The following is a 25,327-nucleotide window of genomic DNA, read 5'->3' as shown; positions in this document are numbered from 1 at the left end:
ACACAACATTGCCACCAGACATGGGCTACATCTCACCCATGAAGACTCAGATTTGGAGGATGAGGAGCAAGAGCTTCCACACCGACAGCCTGGGGATAGAAACATTGCAAATCAAGGCAGACAGAGACGGAACCACATTGCAACCCAATATGTCAGCAGGTACGTGGCAATTGTCACCACACTCACTGATGTCAGACACACAGAGCCCAGATGTGTAGTGGAACAATCAAAACCTCCTTTCATAGACAGCGTTGGGGCTCCCCTCATATACTGTTTGAGTGGTAGATCCTGATCTGAAAGGAGTAGCCAGGTCATATTTAGTATGGCCAGAATGGTCACACAAAATCCTGCTTAATGGTGAAGTTGGATTTGATATTACTATTTTAGAAATGCTTCTTTTAGAAAGTGAGCATTTCTCTACACTTAAATCCTTCTGTGCCTTCCAATCCACGGCTGGCTAGGTTTAGTTGACAGCTCCCTTGTGCATTCACTCAGACACACCCCAAACAGAGGATACTCAGCCTCACTTGCATACATTTGCATTTTGAATGGGTCTTCCTCGGATGGTAGGGTGGAGGGCTTGGCACTTACATGTCAAAGGACAGTAGCCTGCCCTCACACAAAAGACTGCCACACCCCCTACTGGGACCCTGGCAGACAGGATAGAACATTGTGCAATTCTAAACCACTCTTTGAAGTCTTCCCCACTTCAAAGGCACATTTGGGTATTAAAGCAGGGTCTCTTACCCTACCAACTCAGACACTTCTTGACAAGACACTCTTGTCACAGACACTTCCTGGAGAAGAGAACCAGAGAACCTGAACCAGAACCTGCATCCAGCCAAGAAGAACTGCCTGGCTGCCGAAAGGACTCACTTGACTGCTTTCTGTGAAGGACTGCTGCCTTGCTGTTGCCCTGCTGCTCTCTGGCTGTGGTGAGAAGTGTTCTCCAAGGGCGTTGATAGAGCTTGCCTCCTGTTCCCTGAAGTCTCAGGACCAAAAAGACTTCATCTCTACAAGAAGTACTCCTTGTGCGGTGAAAATTCGACACACAGCCTGCCAGAAACAATGCACAGCCTGCACCGTGGTGAAAAATTAATTGCACGCCAAACCGGAATGAGGCAGCCTGACTTCACAACGAGGAGATCGACGTGGCGCCAGCGTAGCTACCATAAATTCGACGCACAGCCCACTGGATTGACGCACATCCGAGCCAGAACAACGCAGCCCGACTTCCAGAGAGGAATCGACGCAGCACCTGCTGTGCGGTAGAAATTCCCACGCAACACTCAGTGGATCGACGCAGCCCCTGTGACTTCATCCTGTCATCGCAGGAAATCCACGCATCGTCCCCAGGGCATCTGAAAACCCCACAACCCAAAGAGGATCCACGATCGAGTGCCGGAAATCGACACACAGCCGTCCCTGAGTGAAAACTAAACGACACATCGCCGTGTATGGCCCGAGAAATTGACATACACCTCCTTCTTTTCCATGCATCTCATCCTCTGCGGTTCTTTGCGGAGATTTTGAACGCAAACCAGGTACTTTGTGCTTGAAAGAGACATGTATTGCTTTTAAAAGACTAAAAGACACTTTATATCACTTTTACAGTGATATCTCAACATATACTTATTGCATTTGAATCGTTTTGACTTGCATCTTATCAGATAAATATTATATATTTTTCTAAACACTGTGTGGTGTATATTTGTGGAGCTATACTGTGTTATTGCATGATTAATTGCACAAATACTTTACAGATTGCCTTCTAAGTTAAGCCTGACTGATCAGTGCCAAGCTACCAGAGGGTGGGCACAGGATAATTTGGATTGTGTATGACTTACCCTGACTAGAATGAGGGTCCTTGCTTAGACAGGGGGTAACCTGACTGCCAACCAAAGACCATATTTCTAACACAAGCACAACAAAGAAATGAATAGCAACAGTGGGTGTGGTTAAAAGCCCACAAACAGATTACAACAGGCTTTAGAGTGCTTATGTGCTCGACCCTAAAAAGGGACACAAGATGTCACAAAAATGAACCTCTGCTAACATTATAAGCCATGAGAGGGATAGAGAGTGGACAATTGCTTGCATAGATACCACCAATCTAAAGGACATTGGCACACCTTGCTGTAACAGAAGTTGCAAATATGTTAACAACTGTACCCCACACATGGTGTTCCCAAAATCAACAAGACGGACAATGATACTGCTGAAATGAGGACTGATGAATATGGACGTCAAATGTAAAAAGGACGTAATAAAATATTATCACTAACAAAAGCACCTGCCGAAAGAACAAAATTTGAATGAAAACAAGTCACATCCCGGATGCCTTGGGCCTCTACAAATCCCAAGAGGACATTGTTTTTCAGCCATATTTGAAAGCTGCCATGGAGACATGGAGAGGCAAGCCCTAAGGAATACTGGACTAGTGACGCTGCAAATACGGGAATTCAGAGGGCATTAGAAAGCAAAAAGGACAATGCAGTGAAGACTGTGTCCGTACACTTCTGAATCTGAGGTTCATCTAGAATGCTGTTGCCTAGCTCTGCTGCCCCAAAGGCAGCTCTTTCTAAAGTCACAGAATCAGAACTTGCCAAGACGCAGTGATTGATTTGGTGTTCCAATGGAGTTAGCACACATTTCTAAGTTCTCTGCTATAGCAGGAGGGTTTTTGAGGGAAAGCAGTTAGTAATCCTTGACTTTTACATGAGCGCTAATGCACTTTTATAGCAGAATACAATACTCTTACTGTGAATACAACTTTGAAAACACAAGGCTGGGTGAATTTTAATGGCTTTTGAAACACATTTGCGACTGTGGTTGTGAATACAAAAAATGCCTAGATGTGTAGGCATGGGGGGGATTCGAATTGCCTCTAAGGGTATTCCCTTATGGAACTTGGTGCTAGCCCAGCTTGTTGCTCCTGGTGAAATTATTTGATCTTAATACTCAACATGAAATTACAATTGCTTAAAATCCTGATATTGATGTGCTGTTTTATTTAGCACGCTGCACTAATTGCAAATTTGCACTGGTCTTAATATTTGCCACAAAAGCATTTTGTTTGGTGAGCTGCATATTGGGTTAAACCACTAGTACGACCCTGTTGCTGTTTTAATGGTTTGGCGTTCCTGTTCACATTAATCATTTATATTGCCAATGTGACAACCTCTATTCCCTGAAATGTCTTTTTATCAACTTTATGATTATGCTGCTATAATGAAAGGCTTTTACTTTGAATGTAATGGATTCCACGCATCTGCAAAACCACCGCCGGAGGACAATCCTTCACCTACTTTGAAGCAAAGAGCTGGAACAACCTCCATTTGCACCTCAGAAAAAGCCCATCACTCACCATTTTCAGGAAGAACCTCAAGACGTGGCTCTTCAGATGTGGCCCCTCCCCTCCACCGAGAGCCTTTAGACCATATTGGGTGAGTAGCCTTGCTCTACAAAAACTGATTGATTGAATGTATTGTTTGCCCCATATGTCACGTTCAAGCACAAAAGGAAGATGCAATTGTGTGTATAAAATGCTTTGAAAGACTAGCACAAGAAGAACACAACATCCCTTCGGGACTCTTGAATTGCATGTTGCACTTTTTGTGAAATGCATTTGCACTATTGTTTGAAACAGTTTAGATACTACATTATGGAAGGTCTGTTTCATTGTTCGCTTCCTTTTAATGTGACATTCTGAAAAAATCTATGTATTGTGAAGTCATTGTGAAGAGTTTAATTTATCATCCAATAACTTATTTTACTTTATTTTTACTCACATGGCACTACACACATGACAATACTGACTTTGGTCGTTGTTGGTACTAAACATTTATCTGTTTAGTGACGGCATTCTCCACGTTGGGTTAAAGAACCACATTATCTGACAGGCATACAGCTGGTCTGTTTAGTAACTCCTGTGGATATGTGAGCCTGGTTTATAAAGTTTTTGGTGTGGCCTGAGTAACATAACCCACTTCTTAATAGACATGAAAAACGTGCAAATCTGTTTGTGAGAAGTGTGCTATTTATCCAGTTCATTACATTGCAAAATAACATACAAGATTTAAATTGGTGCTCGAATACTGCCCTTTCAGCTCAGTATTCCAGCTGTGCAAATTCTGTCCAAGCTTCTCCCTATCTGCTCTGCTCGCACAGTGCCATCTTTAATACCTTGACAATATTGCCCATGTATTGACCTCTCTGTTTCCTGTCTATCAAGCTCTCACAAAACCCCTGCAAATGTGGACCCTCAGGGATGAAATGTTGACGATGTCCTAACACCAGGGCCCGTTAGAAGTTTGCACTTATGCATGTGTATCTGTGAAAGGAAGTGACATTGAGTCCCGTTCCACAGTGTTCACTTAGGGTTACCATGTCATTACATCAGACACTATTATCCGGAATTCACCTTTACGTCACCAAACGTATGTATACTGTAAGTTGTTGCCTTTGTCCATGAGACATAGAAACACATCCTAAACACACCTGAAATACATTGGTCAAAGAAGGCCCGAACTTGACATAAATAGTTTAATATTTAGCTACTCTTATCTAGTACATTTACTCCATCCCTGCCATATATAGATGTATCCCAATTGTTTATTAACTCATTGTAAAGTGGCAGAATACCTTTATTGACAAAGGTATGCTAGATAAATACACATAATTCATTATGTTAACATAATACATGTGTGCCAAGACACAACAGAAGCCAGTCAAGGGGATGTTGCCAAATATGATTTATATTCTGAAAAATGTAGTTTATCTTTGCAAATTCTCGCATATATACACAGATCATTAACATTGCATGGAAAGGTGGGAGACCCACACATGTACCATAAAGAAAGTAAACACTTCACACACTGCAAGACTTCACACGTAACTGAACCTACACTTCTGATATATATCAATATCAAATCCATGCCGTTGTTAGTCAAACTAACTATGACTCCAAGAACAAGCTACCAATATAACCCAAGAAGGGTGCCTTATCAAGTCACAATAAAAGGAACACTGTGACTCCACTTAAAATGTCTGCATTTTACCAGTGTATTAAACATATCTACATTCTTTACATGCAACTAAAAATGTATTACCCATCATTCATATATAATACAATGCAACCATAAATCCGATTCCAACAACACAACCAGACAGGACATCCTGCTGCTATACGTTTCAAGCACATGCAATTAAGTCCTACTACATACTCGGATGTCAATAAAGTGATTAATAATATGATGTGGAATTCAAACAGATATATACGTTGTCATTCTTTGCAGTCATGGTGCAATTATCGTATCATTAGTGGCACATCCTCACTTTTGCAATCATGTCATACAATTTCGAGCACAGGAACATTTCACAATGTACCACTGAATCATGAACTAAAAAAACTCAACTATTTATGATCTCAACACAAAAGCGAGAGACATCTAAAAGAGACTGTTAAGGTCTACATGCCTTCTATGATCACCCCTGCAAAGTGTCAACAATAATGATTATTACAGCATGTAAAATGTAAAGTGAGCTGACACACATATGAAGTAAACATATACATAAGCAATATGCTGAAATCAAGACACCACTGTGTCCAAAAATTGATTTCTGCATGCCTTTGAGTCTATGTCAGCCTCTTTCAATAGGGAGGTGACAGTGAGTTGGGCTTCAGTGACACTGGCAGATGCCTCAGTCACAACAAATGCCTCAAAGAGTCTATCCGGGACATTCATCTGTGGCTTGAATGGACAAATGAAGAGCTGACACTGTGGACCACTTCGATGTCCTTGCCAAGGGTGAACACTATACAAAGGCTCTGAATTAAATGACTAACACCATTAAGGAGATTATGGAGTCCACCAATCTTCGAAAGATGGACAAGAGGATAAGAAGATGGATTCAGTGAAAGAAATTAAAGGCCTTTATAATGATATGAGAAAAGTCACCTATTTTCAATAGCATGCCATACACATTACAGTATGTTTTAATTGCTTTGCCTGTGTTTTAGAGGATATGCGCTCCACCCTTCAATCTCATGTCTGTCCACCAGCCAAGCACCCACACTTGTGTCCATCATTGCCAATCTCATGTAAAACAGGAAGGGAGTTCTGAGGAAAGAGAGGGAGATCCACTTTGCCCTGCCCTTGATGCAAGACATCAGTGTGGCAGATCTATCCTAACTTTATCCATGCTTAACTGAGATCTACATTTAACACCCTGCAAAAGTCATGCAAGCTGGAGCAACTACATTGATATTGTCAATAATACCTGTTGACAAGGAAACCTCCTCATCTGTTGGGAAGTTACATATGTTAGAGGTGGCATTCTCCTGACATGTAAGCTATTTTTTTTTTAAATCTTCACCTTCTCATCTGTGAACTTCAGCTTCCAACTCCCCTCATCTAATGTGACCTAGTAATGTCTTTTAAATATTTATTGTTTCTCTTCCTTTATCATTGTTTTTCAAATTATATATAGAGAAATCACCAGTAAAAACATGTGTGTCAATGATTAATTGTCTGCTTCATAGCTGGCCTGGTAAAACGTCTGGGCCAGATTTAAAAAAGATTTGCACTGGCACCCTTTCAACACAAAGCAACACAAGCATGTGCATTTATTTACTATATGCCTTTGTCGTCCCAATGTTGATCTATATGTGACCATAACGAAAATATAATGTGTGGATTAATGCTGAACTAATGTAAAGTGGTGGATTCAAAGTAAAAAATGAATTGTTTTGACTATGGTGTTAGGAGAAATATGTTTGCAAGGTATGACAACTTTAATTGAAATGTAACCGTTGACTGTGATTTTATAACCACCATCACGCTATTTGAGAGTGTTTACCTTTAAAATTATACTGATTTTATAACCTGTGTAATAATGCTGTTGACAATGTTGAGGAATTTAGTTCTTCATTATAATCATTTACATGTATTAATAGTTTGATCCATTTATATCAAGTGTAACATGAACTAAAATTATAGAGAGTATTCCACATTTATATTAATTGTGGAATTAATGCTGTGCAGCATAATGTGAAATGAAATATGCCTTTACTAAGTGCTAGTTTTACTTAGCCTGTTTTTTCCTAATGTGAGAAGGCGCTTTTAATTTCTGCTAACTTGTCATTTCTTTGCAGGTGTTTTCATATGGAATGTTAGTTTGGGAATAGATGTACTATTGTCTTACTCATAATGAGCCTGAGAAAACAGCTTTGTAGAAGATTCCTGCAGAGACCAAGAATGTGAAGACTGTCACATTCAGGCATGTCGCAAAAGTCCTACAGGAGACCAATGACGAACCACCTTCCCAGGATTGTCTTGGGAATGCAGAGTGATGTTGCAAATTCCATTGCTGGGTGGAGAAGCTGAAATCAGAGGTGGTGTGACTGAAAGTAGTGTTTCCTAACTGATTTTGAAGTCTGCTTTGCCTGTGCCCTGGTAAGATAACTTAGCAGTGCTCATCACTCTTTTATATTCCCACATTCAGTCATAAATCAATGATTTAAGAGTTGGGTGTATACTGACATAGAGTGTGCATTTTAATTGATCTGGTGGGGTATTTTCTCTCCCTCTCTACATATCTCTGTGACTTCCTCCTTATCATCCTCCCATCAAACTATTTTTTATTTAAAACACCTCCAGTCCTTAACCTTTGCTTATACCCACATTCTCCTTTTGTCTTGAGTGCTTGGCCAGGCTTCTATCTGAAAAAGTATTTTTCTAAAGATGAACAGGTAGTTTAATTCACTTGCGCAGGGGGACGCAATCAGGAAGTCGATCTTAAAATGCAAATTGTATTTATTATTCCATCAAACATGACCAAATTCATTCAAAGATGTGTGCCACGGATGTGCAAGTTCCTGTAGCTGCTATCTTTGAATGCATTTATTTTGATGCTATTTTACACATACCTCCTTAGCAGTAGCGTAACAAAACAGGAGGGGTCCTCTCTGCAAAAAGCATGGAGGGGGCTCCCCTCTGACTCACTAAGGCCAGGAGCTGTGCCTAGGGGGGGCCCTGGAGTTCATGCGCCCTCCCCGTCAGCACCGAGCGGCCTGCGGGGGCCTGTGTTACACCTCTGCTCCATAGCTACTGAATTGCAGGCTTTCAGGTTCTCACCTAGGGACTCACTATTGTGTAGTGCAGCTTATATTGAGATGTTCAAATCTATGGGGCAGATTTAAGAAAAGGGGCACTGCACCCAGTGCAGCGCCACTTTTCTTATGCCCCTTAGAGCCCTGCTACAGACACAATCTGTGCGCCGTATTGAATATACGGTGCACCATGGCGCATGGTATGGGGCAATAGTGTCAACATTTTTGACGATATTGATGTACTGTTCAGGGTTAGCGCCAACATTTTGGCACTAACCCTCAACAGTACATAGGGGCCCAATATAAATAATGGTGTGCCACCTTTTAACTCCTGCTCTGAGTAGGCACCAAAAATGTCACAAAAAATGCTGCAAAGCAATCTTTCAGATTTCTTTGTGCCATTTTTTCACCTCCCCTAATGGGGGAACACCCCCTTGCATACATGATGCTTGGCGCAGGCATAAAGTAGTCAAAAGGGTTGCAAACTGGCACAATGCATGCATTAAAGCACTTTGTAAATCTTAGTGTGGTGATTTTGGCCTCGGGCCACATTAGCATAAAAAATAAAATGCTAATGTGCCACAAGGAGGCGCTAAGGTCTCTTAAATCTGGGCCTATATTTTTATTAGCCATTTTCAATTTCACCTGTATATTATAGATACTTCATTGCGGTGCAGTAAAACATGTAACAGGCATTATGTTTATAAATGTCCATTCTCACATATCACCATTGAAATATAGGATCCTTGTCATGAAAAAAATTGTGCAGCAGTTCTTACAGGAAGACCAGTGATAAAGCATGCATAATAGTATTTATAGTGCTTCTGCCTAATCCTAGATGTCTATTGCCGTCTGTTTTTTCACTGTCGTTAGACAATCAGGACATCCCTACACTGCTTCTTCTCTTCCCCAAGAACTGCCATAACTCCCGTGATCTGACAGCATCATTTGCCCTGCACGCAGGCCATCCAAAGCGTGGTAGCAGTTTTAGTTGTAGAACTAGAGACCCCTAAAACTGAATATGTATTGTAGTTATGTGCTTCGTATGAACACTTAGCTCCTTTAACACAAGTTCACTTTTCTTTCTTCATGGCTTACCTATTCATTCTTTCCTGTCAGAAATGTAGATGCGTTCTTTGCTAAATCATTCCTGTGTATGCATTAAAATGATGGATTGATTTATCTGCAGGGGTGGCTTTCATAGATACATTTATAGTACAAAGCGATTGCACTGCAAGAATATTGAATCACACTAACTGAGTTCCAGATGAACCATTGTTCTCCTAGATATTCAAAGACCCAGATTACTAACAGCATACGGGTTGCTCTCGTTTCTTATAATTAATAAATACAATACGTGAGCATCAAAGTCAGTTTGAAGAGTTTGGGCTGCTGTTAAAAAAACTGCACAACCATTCCCGTCCAACTGTTTTTTAGTGTTCCCCATACATCTTTTTTTAAATGTATCCCTCAGTATCATATTTACATTTATTGTTCCTGACCAAAATGTAAGGGGCATATTTATGAAAAGTGGCGCTGAACCTAGTGCAGCTGCACTTTTCCTGTGCCCCGTAGGGCCCCTTAACGCCAACATGTGAGCATCATGTTTAGTATATCACGCACCATGGTGGTAGTTAGGGAACTAGCGTCAGAATTTTTATGTTAGTTCGGCACTTTGCAGGATTAGCTTGAAATATTTTGACGCTGATCCTGCAAAGCACCCGGGGCCCATTGTAACCAATGTGAGCCTCCTTTTAATGCTTGCTCAGAGAAGGCGTTAAAAGTAGCAAAAACAATGACACAAAGAAATTTCATGTATTTCTTTGCTCCCTTTTTTCACCCCCCCAATGGGGAAAGTCCCTTTTGCATACATTATGCCTGGTGCAGGCATAATGTACAGCAAACGGTTACAAAGTGGTGCAATGCATGCATTGCTCCACTTTGTAAATATGGCATGGCATTTTTGGTCATTTAACGCCACATTTGCATAATAAAAATTACACTAATGTGTTGTTAGAATGGTGCTAGGCCCTGTGAAATCAGGGCCTACATTTCTTCAAGTTTGTCAATGTGCCTATTTGCCATCAACTTCGATTGACTTGGGGCATAAGGATCACTGTCCCATCACCTGCATCCATGTCCCTAGAATCTGTTCCAATCTAACTTTTTCTAACAATTGAATTCAACAATTTATTTTGATCTTTCTCCAAAGCTCGCCTCACCACAATGGCTTGGAGTACATGTTGTCCACTGTGATTCTGATTATAAAAGTTTCCCCAATTCTCTATGATTAGGGCTAAATTTACTTTGTACCGCCTGAGACAAGAATGTTATTGGTTGAGCGAACATCTGCTGAGAATATGCATGCAGGCATGCATGATGTAGGCGTGGGTGTCTTGATTCATTTTTATTCTCTGTGCTTTGCTCCCTAGTACTATTCCTGCTTGCAAATTAAACCTATCACATAAGTTCTCCCTTCCACAACATTTATTATTCCTGCTTGCAAGTTAAACATATCATATGAGTTTTCCCTTCTACAATGGGATAGCAGTTACCCTGACCCTAGTGGTGGTTGCCTGTGGCTTTGGGTTGTGAAACAGTGTCAAACAACATAAATGCACAGCAGCCATGTTGGAAAATTGGCACATGCTACAGAAACGTTGCAAGGGCAAAAGCTATTCCCTTCGCAAAAGTTTAATTATTTATTGCACACATTAGTTAAATAAAGTTAGGCAAGGGAACATCACATGCACAGTCATTCACATGTGCACTTTAGCGGGAAATCGTGTCAAGAAAGAGATGTTACATGAACCTTTATATAACAAAATCACCATACTGTAAAGTCATGCTGTACATGTAGCAGATTTTTGGTGAAAATGAGTTTTGCATGACACCCTTGTAATTTTCTATACAATACAGTTTTAGTGTGATTTTTTGTTTTACATGTTTGTGTAAGCTATTGATTCGCCTTGTGTTCATTCTTACCATTTATTGATGTTTTTTAAAATATTTTTTTACTTACTTTTAACATTTAGGCCCTCATTTCGACTTTGGTGGATTTTGCACCGCTGCGGGCCCAGCAGAGAACACTGCCATATTATGACCATGGTGGTGTTCCGACTGGAACACAGCCAAGTTGCCACGAGTCCTGCCATTGCAGGCGGGCGACCTCGGCTGGCGGTAGACATCTCCAGACCAGTGGGGAGCTTGTTTCGGCCGACCACATTACGAGGTTGCACACCGCCATGATTTCTGCCACAGTTGCCTCATCACGAAAAGGTTGGGGTAAACAAACCATATAAAAGGTCACCTTTAGGAACACAGGCAAGTCCGCAACTGCCATGGACCCCAAACTGGAAGTCTTCCCAATGCTTCTGCTGGTCATACGACTCCAGAACCAGCGGTTGTGACAAATACACCAACCGTAAGTACAGCCGCCTAGCACACACTGGAGGGATGGACATTAATACACACACAACACACACACCTGGCACAGCTAGCGATGGCCATACACATAAGCAAAAAAACACCCGTAGCAGCACACACACACACATACACACACTCATACACAAACCACACACAACAAATGACCTCTACGGTCTTTCGGGCCCAGCATCTTAGATACTCCCACCGCTTTCTGCAGTGGGTGCTCCGCCAGGCATGGATCCCCAGGGTCCACACATGCTTGGTGATGGCGCTTCAAATCCTCTTTTTTTGATGGATGCTTACCTGCATAGGTGACACGGACAGAAGGACAAATTCATGTAGAATGGCATTACAGGGTCAGCAGTGGACATCACACATCAAACACATTTCATGACCACAGTCACGTGTCCTCACACCACTAACACTCACACTCCTCACCCATCTCCATGCATTCACTCCGTCTGCCTCATCTCAACTCCTTTCATCCTTACACACATCACAATCACACATGACATGAGACTCACCTGCTGCTCCATACAACTTTCCATACAGGGAGAGGACCCGTTCACAAGCTTCTCCAGCTTCTTCTGGGTGAATGTCACAGTGTCCTTTCCTCGGAATCTGCACATCTCTAAACAAAAGGCCCACCTACCGGCGTCACCAACTCAGAAAGCTATTATAGCACAGAGTTATGATGAAGCCAGTCGGGGAAGGAAATTAGGGTAGGGAACAGCAGGGAGAGAGATCTGATATGCATTTACTCATTCATAGAAATGTAACTCATCAATAGACTCTTGACTCAGTGCATCTCCAAGATATCAGATGGAGACCTCTTTTGAAATGAGGGCAAAGCCCCTTCTTTGATACATGGAACAAGGGTAAACTGCGACCTCAGAATCAAGAGATGGCAAGAACTTTGAACTATGATAATACACAGCATATCAATCCTGTAACCTCTATGTATTCACAACATAAACCTTTGATCATGACTAAGAAAATCTCAAAGAATTAAATATGCTTTTCACATCATAAGTTTTTCAAAGAACAATGAAAACTATGATTTGCTTATCTCCAGAAATACATTCACAACAATAAATGTCAAAATGTTTTACTCATTGACCTTGAAGCGCTTTACTTAATAATACCAGGAAGCGCTTTTACTCATGCAGCCTGAATCACTTACATTGTTGTGCCAAGAACCTTTTACTCCTATGAATTGAAGCACTTTGATTGTCGTGCCAACAGCGCTTTAAACCTGAGGACTGAAGCGCTTGAATTGCTATGCCAAGAGCGCTTTACATTTGTGAACTGAAACGCTTTGAATTGTTGTGCCAAGAACGCTTTACATCTGTGAACTGAAATGCCTGAATTGTCCTGCCAAGAGCACTTTACATCTGTGAACTGAAGCGCTTTGAATTGTTGTGCAAAGAGCGCTTTACATCAGTGAACGGAAACGCTTTGAATTGCTGTGCACAAAAGCGATTTACATCTGCGAACTGAAACGCTTTGAATTGCTGTGCAAAAGAGCGCTTTACATCTGTGAACAGAAACACTTTGAATTGCTGTGCACAAAAGCGCTTTACATCTGTGAACTGAAACGCTTTGAATTGCATGTGCAAAAGAGCGCTTTACATTTTGGAAGAAATGAAGTCCTTCAAACTTGTATTCAGCAAGGCCTTACCACTACGAGTACGACCTACTCATTTTTTAATGCGCCATGGAAACAAGGAATCTTTGGTTAGACAACACTCAGGAACTCTGTTCTTCTCCAGAGAAACCCCCACGAGGTCTGGCTGCATCGAGGTCTTCAAAACAGTGAGCACGTGCTTGGGTGTGGCTGGGCTTTATAGGCCGGCCACACCCCAAGATGGCTGCTGCCTCTAAAAACATGGGAATTGTAGTCCATTCATAGGATAGCACTGATAAGTGCATCTTGTCCACCAATGTCCTGAACCTGCAGCTCTATGAGCTTTGCCACAGAGCAGACGACGCTGATGGTCACCTTTGGAACAAGAGGGGATGACAAGTGGTGCGCATAAAGTGCAGCAGAGTCGTGCAGCTGAGTTTCGGGCAAGAACTAGACCACGCCTGGCCTTATTCCTGACAGTGAAGGTTTGGGCCATATCTCCTGCAGGATGTTGCATTTTGGTTTCAAAAGTCAGAACACAGCAGCACATGCAGTGGCAGCTCATTGCGTGAGTGTCAGGAGTCAAATGAGCTATGTAACAGTAAATGGTAGGTACAGCTGCCGCATACATGACCGTCACCGCCGGCGGTGATCACCATTGGCCCCAGTCTCCCATAGGCAACAATGTCATCCAATAAGGAGTTGCAACGCAGTTTAGATCGCCTACCGCCTTGATGTCTAACGTCGGCAGAATGAGGTCACTTCCAACTGTCCTGTGCATACAGGACAGGCAGCTGCCATTTTACATGCAATAAGTGAATAGTAGATGAATTTTATGTGCATCATAGATGATATGTAGTGACTACTGCATAGAGTGATAATGTCAATACATTGCAAACATCAACGTTTGACTTCTCCTCTCTCCTGTTCCCTGATGCAGTGCAATGGTGATGATGAGACATGCCCCTGTGTTGCCAGACATACGTCATCCCTATGCCATCCCTCCCTTAGTGCAGGTGTTGTCAGTTCTCCACTTCCTTGCCTCAGGGTCATTTCAGATGATAGTGGGCTTGGCAGCAGGGATGTCACAGCTGAAGTTCAGCAATGTGTTGAAGGATGTACAGTGTGCGTTGCTCAAACATCTGCCCTCCTACATAATGTTCCCTCAATGTGCAGATTTGATCACTGTTAAGGATGCTTTTTATGATTTGGCACATGTCCCTCATGTGATAGGGGCCATAAATGGCACCCACATTACCTTGGTTCCACCAAGGATAAATGAACAAGGGTACAGGAATCGGAAAAGCCTTAATTCCATTAATGTGCCAGTGATGTGTCTCGCTGACCACTATATCTCACAGGTAATGGCCAGGTTCCCTGGTTCTGTACATGACTCGTACATTCTATGGACCAACAACATTCCACACATGATGACACAACTGTAGAGGGACAAGGCATGTCTCATCGGTATGTATCTAATAGGATTTGTGCCCCTGTCATCTTATGTCATTTCATAATCTACCCTCTGTGTCCCCACCAGTATTGAGATTTGACCTACCTTTGTGCACACAGCCTTCCCTGGCCACTGACACCTGTGAGGAATCCGACAAAAGATAGCGAACACAGGTACAATGAGGCCCACGGCAGGACATGTCATTGAGATGACCGTTGGCTAATAAAGGCCAGATTCCACTGACTATGGGGGTCATTACAACATTGGCGGTAAATCCCGCTTACCGCCGTGCAGAAGACCGCCAACACACCACCGCGGCCGTGGAATTCTGCCACAGCTATTACGACTCAGAGCTTGGAATCTGCCAAAATGTAGACACCCACACAAGTCCACCACAGCAAAGGTCAGTGATAAACTGGCGAGAACGAAACCTCCACCGTCACGTCAACAGGAATACGCCCACACTATCACGACCCACGAATCCACACAGCGGTCTTTCAACCGCGGTAAACCATTGGGGGTACACACCCCCGCGCTCAAAATACACAGACTCTTCCAAAACACTACCACATTGGACAATTCCAAATACACACACCTGATACACATACACACACCACTCCCACACACCCACACCACTATAAAACACCCACCCACATCACCAACAAACCCTTACTACCTAAAATATTGACGAAGGCCAGAGAGACAGCACAGCAAAGACAACACCACCATATAGAGGTACACAACACCATCACACATACACATCCACGCACAAAACACCACACACCCCTAAACATCACCCCACACATCACAGCACACACCACCTCACACATCACCCACACCACCCCATGGCACCGCAAAGACACCCCACTTTTTCTGAGGAGGAGCTCAGGGTCATGGTGGAGAAAAGCATCCGGGTAGAGCCACAGCTATTCGGATCACAGGTGCACTATCCCACTATCAAAAACCACACATCCCAACACCAAGCCCTGCATGCAACACCAATGCATGGACACCCATCACTAATGCATGTCCACTGCACATACCCACACAGAGCCCTAAACAATTAGCACACAAGGTCCTACACAAGAATGCAACCAATGGGGGATGGGGTCACCCACCCATTGCACACCATGGCACACACAGATACTAAAACTATGCTTTTACACCCCTGCAGGACCCCTACCCAACGTCACCGGATAGGAGGTTCCAGACATGTCAACTCCCCCCTCAGAAGAGGCCCACAGTGATGACAGCAGGGACCTCGGGACAGTCGGTTCCCCTCACACTGGCACAAGCCTCAACAGAGCCTCCCCCCTCTGGAAACACCAGCACAGCACCCACCCAGTGGGCCCATACCTCTATCCCCAGGACACGTCAAGCAGCAGTGTGTCCACCACTACAGGGAAGCCAGGCTAACCCACCACCCCAAGAACAGCAGGGACCTGGGGGCAGTGGTAGTGGGCACACAGTTCAGGGGACAGAGGACCAGGAACACAGGGGAACTGGGAGGGCTGCTGTGAGACAGGGGGAGGGACAGGCCCAGGGAACCCATACTCCACGAGGCCCTCTCCAACATCATGGGAGCCTACCACCATTCCCAGAAGACGATGGCAACGGTACTGGCCAAGTTTCATGAGATCCAGCGGCTGCAGGAGGAACAGTATCTGGGGTTCAGGGAGGAACTCAAATCTATCAATACCACCCTGGGCACCATTGTAGGGGTGCTGAAGGAACTTGTGAACACCAGGAGGGACACTGTGGCACCACAAGGGGCCCCTTACACTAGCCTGGATGAGGAACTGCCCACCACTTCCGCCGGCACTAGTGCACAGGAGGCACCGCCACAGGACCATGACACCAGCACCCCAACCCCTGCAGAAGGAGAACCACCCCGCAAGTGGTCCCTGAGATCCAGGACAAGGACAGAGAACAATGCCAAGACCCCCGACAAGAAATGAGACCACCTTGATTGTCATCCTTCTGTCCCACTTTGTCACCCTGTCCATCCATCAACTGCCCCAGCTCCACTTCCTTTGCCCCTTTGGACAATGCACCTGTGAGACAAATAGACTGGACTGTGCCATGGACATTCCTCCACCATCACCCCTGCCCATTTTACAACCCCCTCTACTATTTAGCACTTAAATAAACACCCTTAAATCACAAAACTATCTGGAGTCAGTCTGTGCTTTCACAAATGTGTATTTTAAATAACTGAGGGAAATAGCAATATCCATTGTATTGTCAACATACCTATGTCACACAGCTCTAGTCCATGAGGTAACATAGCAGAGGTCACAAAGTGGGACCCACATCTGTGAAATCGAAAGGGAAGGTGACAAATCAGGGTCCCTACACTGGGTGAAAGTGACAGACAGATGAGAGGTAGAACAAGTGTATCAGATGTAGCAGGCAGTGATGTCTTCTTACCTGTGTCTCACTTGAAGTATTGATGAATCACTGTCTTTCTGTTGTCGATATCCTCTTCTTCTGCTTTCTCTTCTTCACTGTCCACAGGCTCCACAGCTGCCACAACACCTCCTTCAGGACCATCGTCCTGCAGAAAAGGGACCTGTCGTTGCAAAGCCAAGTTGTGCAACATACAGCAGGCAATGTTGATCTGGCACACCTTTTTTGGTGAGTAGAATAGGGAACCACCCGTCATATGGAGGCACCTGAAGCTGGTCTTCAGGAGGCCGAAGGTCCTCTCTATAACCCTCCTAATTGTAGTGTTACACTGCCCTTGTCCTGGGATTCCTCACTGGGGTCAGTAGCCATGACAGGTTGGGGTAGCCAGAGTCACCTGCAAATGTTGAGGGACAACTGTTAGACACACACTAACCCTTAGGGACAACCCTAGACCCAGACAACTATTCACACTGTATAGGGTCCATGTCCTCACCTAATAGCCACACACGCTGCCTCTGGAGTTGCCCCATCACATAAGGGATGCTGCTATTCCTCGGAATGTAAGCGTCATGCACTGAGCCAGGAGATTTGGCATTCACATTGGATATGTACTGGTTGGCCAAACACACCATCTGCACATTCATAGAATGGTAACTCTTCCGGTTTCTGTACACCTGTTCACTCCTGCGGGGGGGACCAAGGCCACATGTGTCCCATCAATGGCACATATGATGTTGGGGATATGTCCCAAAGCATAGAAGTCAGCTTTCACTGTAGTCAAATCCTCCGCCTGAGGGAACACGATGTAGCTGCGCATGTGTTTCAGCAGGGCAGACAACACTCTGGAGAACACGTTGGAGAACATAGGCTGGGAAATCCCTGATACTATGGCCACTGTTGTCTGAAAAGACCCACTTGCCAGGAAATGGAGTACTGACAGCACCTGCACTAGAGGGGGTATCCCTGTGGGATGGCAGATAGCTGACATCAGGTCCGGCTCCAACTGGGCACACAGTTCATGGACTGTGGCACGGTCCAGTCTGTAGGTGACAATTACATGTCGCTCTTCCATTGTCGACAGGTCCACCAGTGGTCTGTACACCGGAGGATGCCGCCATCTCCTCACCTGCCCCAGCGGATGTGCTCTATGGAGGAGAACAGCGAGCAGAGGGTCAGCCAACACTGAGGTAGGAAAACACAACTTCATTGCACAAATTTTAAAATCCGCTATTGGCCTGTCTTAGTGTGTATGCAAGGCCTAGATAAGTGTGACGCAATTAAAAATTATACCATGTGGACCCCTGAAATGGCGGCTGCCTGACCTGAAAGGTGGGACAATGGAATATGAGGTAACTGCGCTGGCGTTGTACACCGTCGCAGTAGGCGGTCGAAGACTGCGGCGCAATCCTGCATTGGTTAACATTGAGACCTGTGGGTTCCATGAGCCAATGACGATGTACACCTGTGGTGACGGTACGCACCGCCGCGGACGTGACCACCATTTTCTATCTATTCACTCACTTGATACCTGATCTTCGACAGGAGAGGACCTACACCGCGAGTGCTGCTGTGACCACAGTCTGGAAGCGACAATGGGTCATGTGTCTGGTGAAAGGGCCCCTGCCTTCACCACGGAGGAGTTGGAGAAACTAGTGGCTGGGGTCCTCCCCCAGTACACGCTACTCTACGGTCCTCCAGGCAAACAGGTAAGTACACTGTGAGCATGTTGTATGGGCACTGCCTGTGTGGAGTGGTGTGGATGTAAGATACGGGGAGAGAATGAGGCGTGCATGAAACCAGGGTGAGTGTATGTGCATCATGGCAAGGCCAATGACTGTGATGGTCCGGACGGTTATATCTTCTCCTTTCCCTTGTACTATTCCTGTAGGTCAGCACCCACCAGAAGAAGGATATTTGGCGTACCATCGCCAAGGATGTCTGGACCCTGGGGGTCCACCAAAGATGGAGCACCCACTGCCCGAAAAGATGGGAGGACATTCGCCACTGAAGCAAGAAGACGGCGGAGGCCCAGCTGGGGATGGCCTCCTAGCGTGGGAGGGGTGCCGGTCGCACCATGACCCCCCTGATGTTCCGGATCCTGGCGGTTGCGTACCCGGAGTTGGATGGGCGCTTGAGAGCATCACAGCAGCCAGAAGGGGGTGAGTACACTCTCATTCAGCTGATTCAGCGCGCATTGGAGGTGTCTGGGTGGGGGAGGTGGGCTGTGGGTACCCCTAGGCCAGGGCGAGTTTTGTAGGCAAGGTCCCTTCGTAAAGGCAGGCCATGTGGAACCCCACCACACCAGTGTTAAGAGCCAACTACACCTAGTCAGGATCCTGTGATGTCCATGTGTGAAGCAATCCGGCATAGGCCTTGTACCCCATGGCCCTGTGATTAATGAGGGAACTCTAAGTGCATGGCGTAGTGCAGAGGGCTGCTGTGCCTGTAGTGTCCACCAACGGTAGCGGTATTGCATGCACTGACATGTCTTTCTTCTGTCTCCCCCTACTTTATGTGGTCTCTCTGTTCTTGTGTGCAATAGCATCATCAAGCGGAGGAGCAGTGGCACCGGAGCAGGATGGAGCTGCATCCCACATGGCTCAGGAGGACGAGACAATGGACTCCGAAATCACCAGTGGGACGGAGGGCGAGGGGAGCTCCACGGCGGGGACAGGAGGTGACACAAGTGATACGGACTCGCGCTCTGATGGGAGCTCCCTTGTGGTGGCGGCGCCATCTGTGCCCCCGCATCTACAAGTACAGCCACCATCCCCCCCCTCCAGCACTGCTCTCCCAGCAGCCCCTCAGCGTGTGCCCCGTGGCCGCTCACCCAGGAGGATCGGCATCTCCTTCGCCCCAGGCATCTCAGCCCCTGCCCCTGCCCCTGTCAGCCCTGCTGCCCTCAGTGAGGAGGCCATTGACCTCCTTAGATGCCTCACTGTTGGGAAGTCTACCATTCTGAATGCCATCCAGGGTGTAGAGAGGCAGTTGCAACAGACGAATGCATACCTGGAGGGCATTCATTCTGGTCAGGCAGCCCAACAGCGAGCTTTTCAGTCTCTGGCCTCAGCACTGATGGCAGCCATTGTCCCTGTGTCCAGCCTCCCCCTCCAACTTCCTCCACCCAGACCCAATCCCCTGTACCTCAGCCTATCCCAAGCACACCATCAGACCAGCATGCACACAACTCAACACACAAGGGTAGCTCTGGCAAATATAAGCACCTCACATCCCACAGGCACTCACACAAGCATCATACCCATGCACACATACCAACATCCACTGGCTCCACTGTGTCCCCCTCCTCCTCCTCTCCCTCCTCCTTCCCTGTCATGTCTCCACTCACACCTGCATGCTCTACATCTTCAGCCACTACGTCCATCACCAGCACGCCCATCACTACACACCGCTCACGTGCACTCACCCCCCAACACCATTCACACATCCCCTGTGTCCTCTCCCAGTGTGTCTGTGAGGCTACCTCCCAAAGTACACAAACGCAGTCACACACCCACCCAACAGCCATCCACCTCACGACAGCCTCCAGCCCATGCACCTTCACCCAAAGTCAGCAAACATACACCTCCTACAACCACTACCTCTTCCTCTACTCCCAAACCCCCTCCATCTACCCATCCCAGTGTGTCTAAAAAACTTTTCCTCTTAAATGTTGACCTCTTCCCTACACCTCCCCCACCCCTTCCGTCCCCTAGGGCACGCCTTTCCAGGTTCTAACCCAGCACCTCAGCCACCACATCACCAGGAACATTGGTGCCAGCAGTAACTGGCTTCTGCAGTGCGCCAAGCAGCAGGGCAGCCAGTGTGCCACGGAGCCAGACCACTGACAGTCTCCCACCTCAGAAACAGAAGAAGTTGGCCACTGCCCGGAGAGAGAAGGGCAAAACACCTGCCACCAAGGGCTCTCCCAGGACTACAGCTGGGAGTGGCAAGACAGCTGCGCCACCATCCATGGTGGGGAAGGGGCAGAGAAAGAAAGGGAAGTCGCCGCCAACCTGCACGGTGGACAAGACCACCACCAGCACCGCTTCCCAGGACACCACCAGCACCGCTTCCCAGGACACCGCCGCCACCAGCACTGCTGCCAAGGACACCGCCGCCACCAGCACGCTCACTGAGCCACCCACCAGCACCGCAGGCCCATGAGCGCTGCAAGCACCGCCGCTACTGAGGCCGCCGCAAGCACCGCCAGCAGCCACACCACATCATGTGTCAGTGGCACCACCGCAGACATGGCTGCCATCCCCAGTGGTCAGTCGTACGAAGCTGGTGGTCAGTTTCAGGGGCCTGGACAGCTTCCATGTTGGCCCACCGTCAGTAGAGAAAGACATCCACTACCTCTGTCCCTGGCAGGATGAAGCACTCTGGGCACAAAGCCCCCTCCAGAACCAGTGGAGAGTTACATCCACTACCTCATTCCTTGGCAGGATAAAGCACTCTTGGCACACAACCCCCTCCAGAACCAGTGGAGAAAGGAATCCTCTACCTCAGTCCTTGGCAGGATGAAGCACTCTGGGCACAAAGCCCCCTCCAGAACCAGTGGAGAAAGGCATCCACTACCTCTGTCCTTGGCAGGATGAAGCACTCTGGGCACAAAGCCCCCTCCAGAACCAGTGGAGAGTTACATCCACTACCTCAGTCCTTGGCAGGATGAAGCACTCTGGGCACAAAGCCCCCTCCAGAACCAGTGGAGAAAGGCATCCACTACCTCTGTCCTTCGTAGGATGAAACACTCTGGGCACAAAGCCCCCTCCAGAACCAGTGGAGAAAGGCATCCACTACCTCTGTCCTTGGCAGGATGAAGCACTCTGGGCACAAAGCCCCGTCCAGAACCAGTGGAGAAAGGCATCCACTTGAGAGACTGTGGCTTTGCACTCCCCAGGATGCAGCAGTGGGCAACCCACCCACTGTAAAGACTTGTGAGACTGTGGCTTTGCACTCCCAAGGATGCAGAAGTGGGCAACCCACCCACTGTAAAGACTTGTGAGACTGTGTCTTTGCACTCCCCAGGATGTAGCAGCGGGCAAACCACCCACTGTAAAGACTTGTGAGACTGTGGCTTTGCACTCCCCACGATACATCAATTGGCATGGAGCCCCCTCGTGGATCTGGCGTCGTGCACTTATCCGGCTGAGCTGCCCCCCCTTCCCTTCCGCCTGAGGTGCCTGTTTTATTTTGATCTGATGCCCCTGCAGTGTTCTCTCCATTTTGGTTGGGATCTTGTGTGGGCCTCGCCCATGCATTTTGGGCCCAGTGGTCCACTGACTGTGTATGTGCAGTACATGGACTTGAATTCTTGGTGTATATATTTGTTAATAGTGTATATATATTTTATGAGTATTGGATTTCTATTGATTACAATCGTTCAACTCATTTACTTTTGTCCTTGCATTCTTCCGGGGGGGTTGGGAGGTGTAAATGTAATGTATCAACATGTACTTGTGTGTGTGTTGTAGTGGGTGAGGGTGGGGGTGGGGGTTTTGCGTGTTGCGTGAGTGTGTCACTCTCTTTTCCCTCCCCTGTGTCGTAGGTGCAGTACTCACCGTGGTCTTCGCCACCGGCGTTCGTGATCCTGGTAGAGGAGCAGGAAGACAATGGCAGGTAGAATATGAAGTTCCAGCTCCATGGCGTCCTGGTTCCTCGTGGGGTGTGTAGAGGTGAGCATTTCCCCTTCCAAGTCCTGTGTCTGCTGTGTTTTTGTTCACGGTGAATCTGCCCCGGAAAAGGTGGCGGATTGGCCTCTCATGACACTGTGGGCGGTACATTGTCTTCCGTCTGTCTGTTGGCGGTGACCGCCATGCTGTCTGTTTGTACCGCCGTGGCCGTCGGAGTGTTAAAGTGGCTGTCTATGTTGCCGGTTTCCTCCATGGTCGTGATTCCTTTTTTTTTTACGGTGGCCTGATGGCGGTGTTATGCTGCTTTAACACCGACCGCCAGGGTTGTAATGAGGGCCTATGGGGGTGATTCTAAGTCCGGCGGGCGGCGGAGGCCGCCCGCCAGACTTCCCCCACCAAAATACCGCTCCGCGGTCGAAAGACCGCTGAGGGTATTTTGGGATTTGCCCTGGGCTGGCGGGCGACCGCCAAAAGGCCGCCCGCCAGCCCAGGGCAAATCAACCTTCCCACGAGGACGCCGGCTCAGAATTTAGCCGGCGTAGTGGGAAGGTGCGACGGGTGCAGTGGCACCCGTCGCGTATTTCAGTGTCTGCAAAGCAGACACTGAAATACAAAGTGGGGCCCTCTTACGGGGGCCCCTGCAGTGCCCATGCCATTGGCATGGGCACTGCAGGGGCCCCCAGGGGCCCCGCGGCACCCCCTACCGCCATCCTGTTCCTGGCGGGAGACCCGCCAGGAACAGGATGGCGGTAGGGGGTGTCAGAATCCCCATGGCGGCGGAGCGCGCTCCGCCGCCATGGAGGATTCTGTAGGGCAGCGGAAAACCGGTGGGAGACCACCGATTTTCCTAGTCTGACCGCGGCCGAACCGCCGCGGTCAGAATGCCCTGCGGGGCACCGCCGGTCTGTCGGCGGTGCTCCCGCCGACCCTGGCCCCGGCGGTCTGAGACCGCCGGGGTCAGAATGACCCCCTATATGTCTTGGAGGTGGCCTACTCTACAAACCACTTAAAGTCTGCCAGATCATTGTTGCCTGCTGCATGCTGTACAATCTGGCCCTGAGGCGTCATGTCCCATTGCTGGATGTAGAGGAGGTGGCAGCAGGACCAGTGGCTGATGAAGGAGACATAGTGAGTGATGAGGAGGAAGATGATGAGGATGCAGCTGACTCCAGGGCAGAGTTAATTCAACAATACTTCCCATGAGAAACAGGTATGTGTCATATGTAATGTATGTTTCCTACTCTCCTGTCTGAATTCCTCACAGTCCACTATGGGAGAATGTGTAACCCAACTTTTACAGCCTGTGGAACATGCCTTTAGGTGAGATTTTGTCAGCTGTGAGGGTATGTATGTCATGGAAAGGTAGACCTGACATGGGCATATGGTTTGTGATTCCACATGCTATCTCACACTATGGATTAAGACATTGTTCAGCATGTGTGTTGAGTGGCCTACAGAGTCTCCAATCATGATAATAGTCCCTGTCTTGGTCTATTTGCAGGACATTGGTGTGGGACAACTCTGGGTCCTGCCTTGCCTGGCACGTGTATCCAGATTATCTCTGCTCTACCATCAACCTTTCTGCATATTGCTCCACTTTATGTCTATCTCACAGACATTTGCGGGACAATGGTTTGACGGTGATGACATGTCATTCAAATGTGAATCTTACTCATTTTAATAAAGACACATAGGCAGCAGCTGTGTTTAAAGGTGCTTAATGTTACTCACACACGCAATGTGTTTTGTTTGGGATCATGGTGGGTGTAATCATCAGAGTAGTTGTCCCAGCTGTAGGTAGTCCAGATCCAGTATCCAAGAGGGCATGAGAGAATGGAGACATGACAGTGGACAGTCAGCAGGGTGTGTCAGTGGCTGACAAGGGAGAATGTTCAGGAGAGGCTCACTTCCTGGCAGTGGTCTTGGTCTTGGCATCTGGTACTGCAGGATGTCTGGATGGGCATCCTCGCTTGCGTGTGGGTTCCACAGCTACAGGGGGAGGGGTGCTGGTGGTCTGTGGGTCCTCTGGCAGGGCCTCCATTCCAGTAGCTGCCGCAGAAGTGGAGGGCTCATTTGGAATGTGTCTAGTGGAAGGGGCCTGCTGGTGGATGGATGATGCATGCAGGATGGTTGTCAGTTTCTTTAGTACCCCTGTAATGGATGCCATGGTGGCACTGAGGGTCTGCCACTGCTGCATGGCCTCCTGGTGGAGTTCTTTCTGCAGCTTCTTGTTCTCTTGTACAGTTGCGAGGATCTTGTCCATAGTGTCCTGGGGCTGGTAGTATGCTCCCAGGACTTGGGAAATGGCCTCCTGGCCAGTCATTTGTTGTTCTTCTTTGGGCCACAGGAGCCATCCCACTGCCTGGCCCCTTGTGGCTGTGCCCCTGGCACAGTGTGCCTACTCCCAGTTGCACCAAGACCTTCACTGTCTTGGGTGTGTGGCCTTGACTCTGGACCCTGTACTGTGGGGCACACTGCAGATTGGCCTGTCCTTGGCACACAAGTGTGGGGATGTAGGGTTTGGCTGTGCTGTGGTAGCCACATGAGAGGGGCACTCAGATCTGTCCAAGGTGGGGCCTGGGGTGGTGGACTGACAAATTGTCCCAGGTGGCCCAGGCAAGTCGTCAATATCCAGACATCCAATGGGGCCTTCATCCTGGGGAGGG

Source organism: Pleurodeles waltl, chromosome 9 (assembly GCF_031143425.1).
Source record: "Pleurodeles waltl isolate 20211129_DDA chromosome 9, aPleWal1.hap1.20221129, whole genome shotgun sequence".
NCBI lineage: Eukaryota > Metazoa > Chordata > Amphibia > Caudata > Salamandridae > Pleurodeles > Pleurodeles waltl.
Note: the sequence above shows the minus strand (reverse complement) of the source record.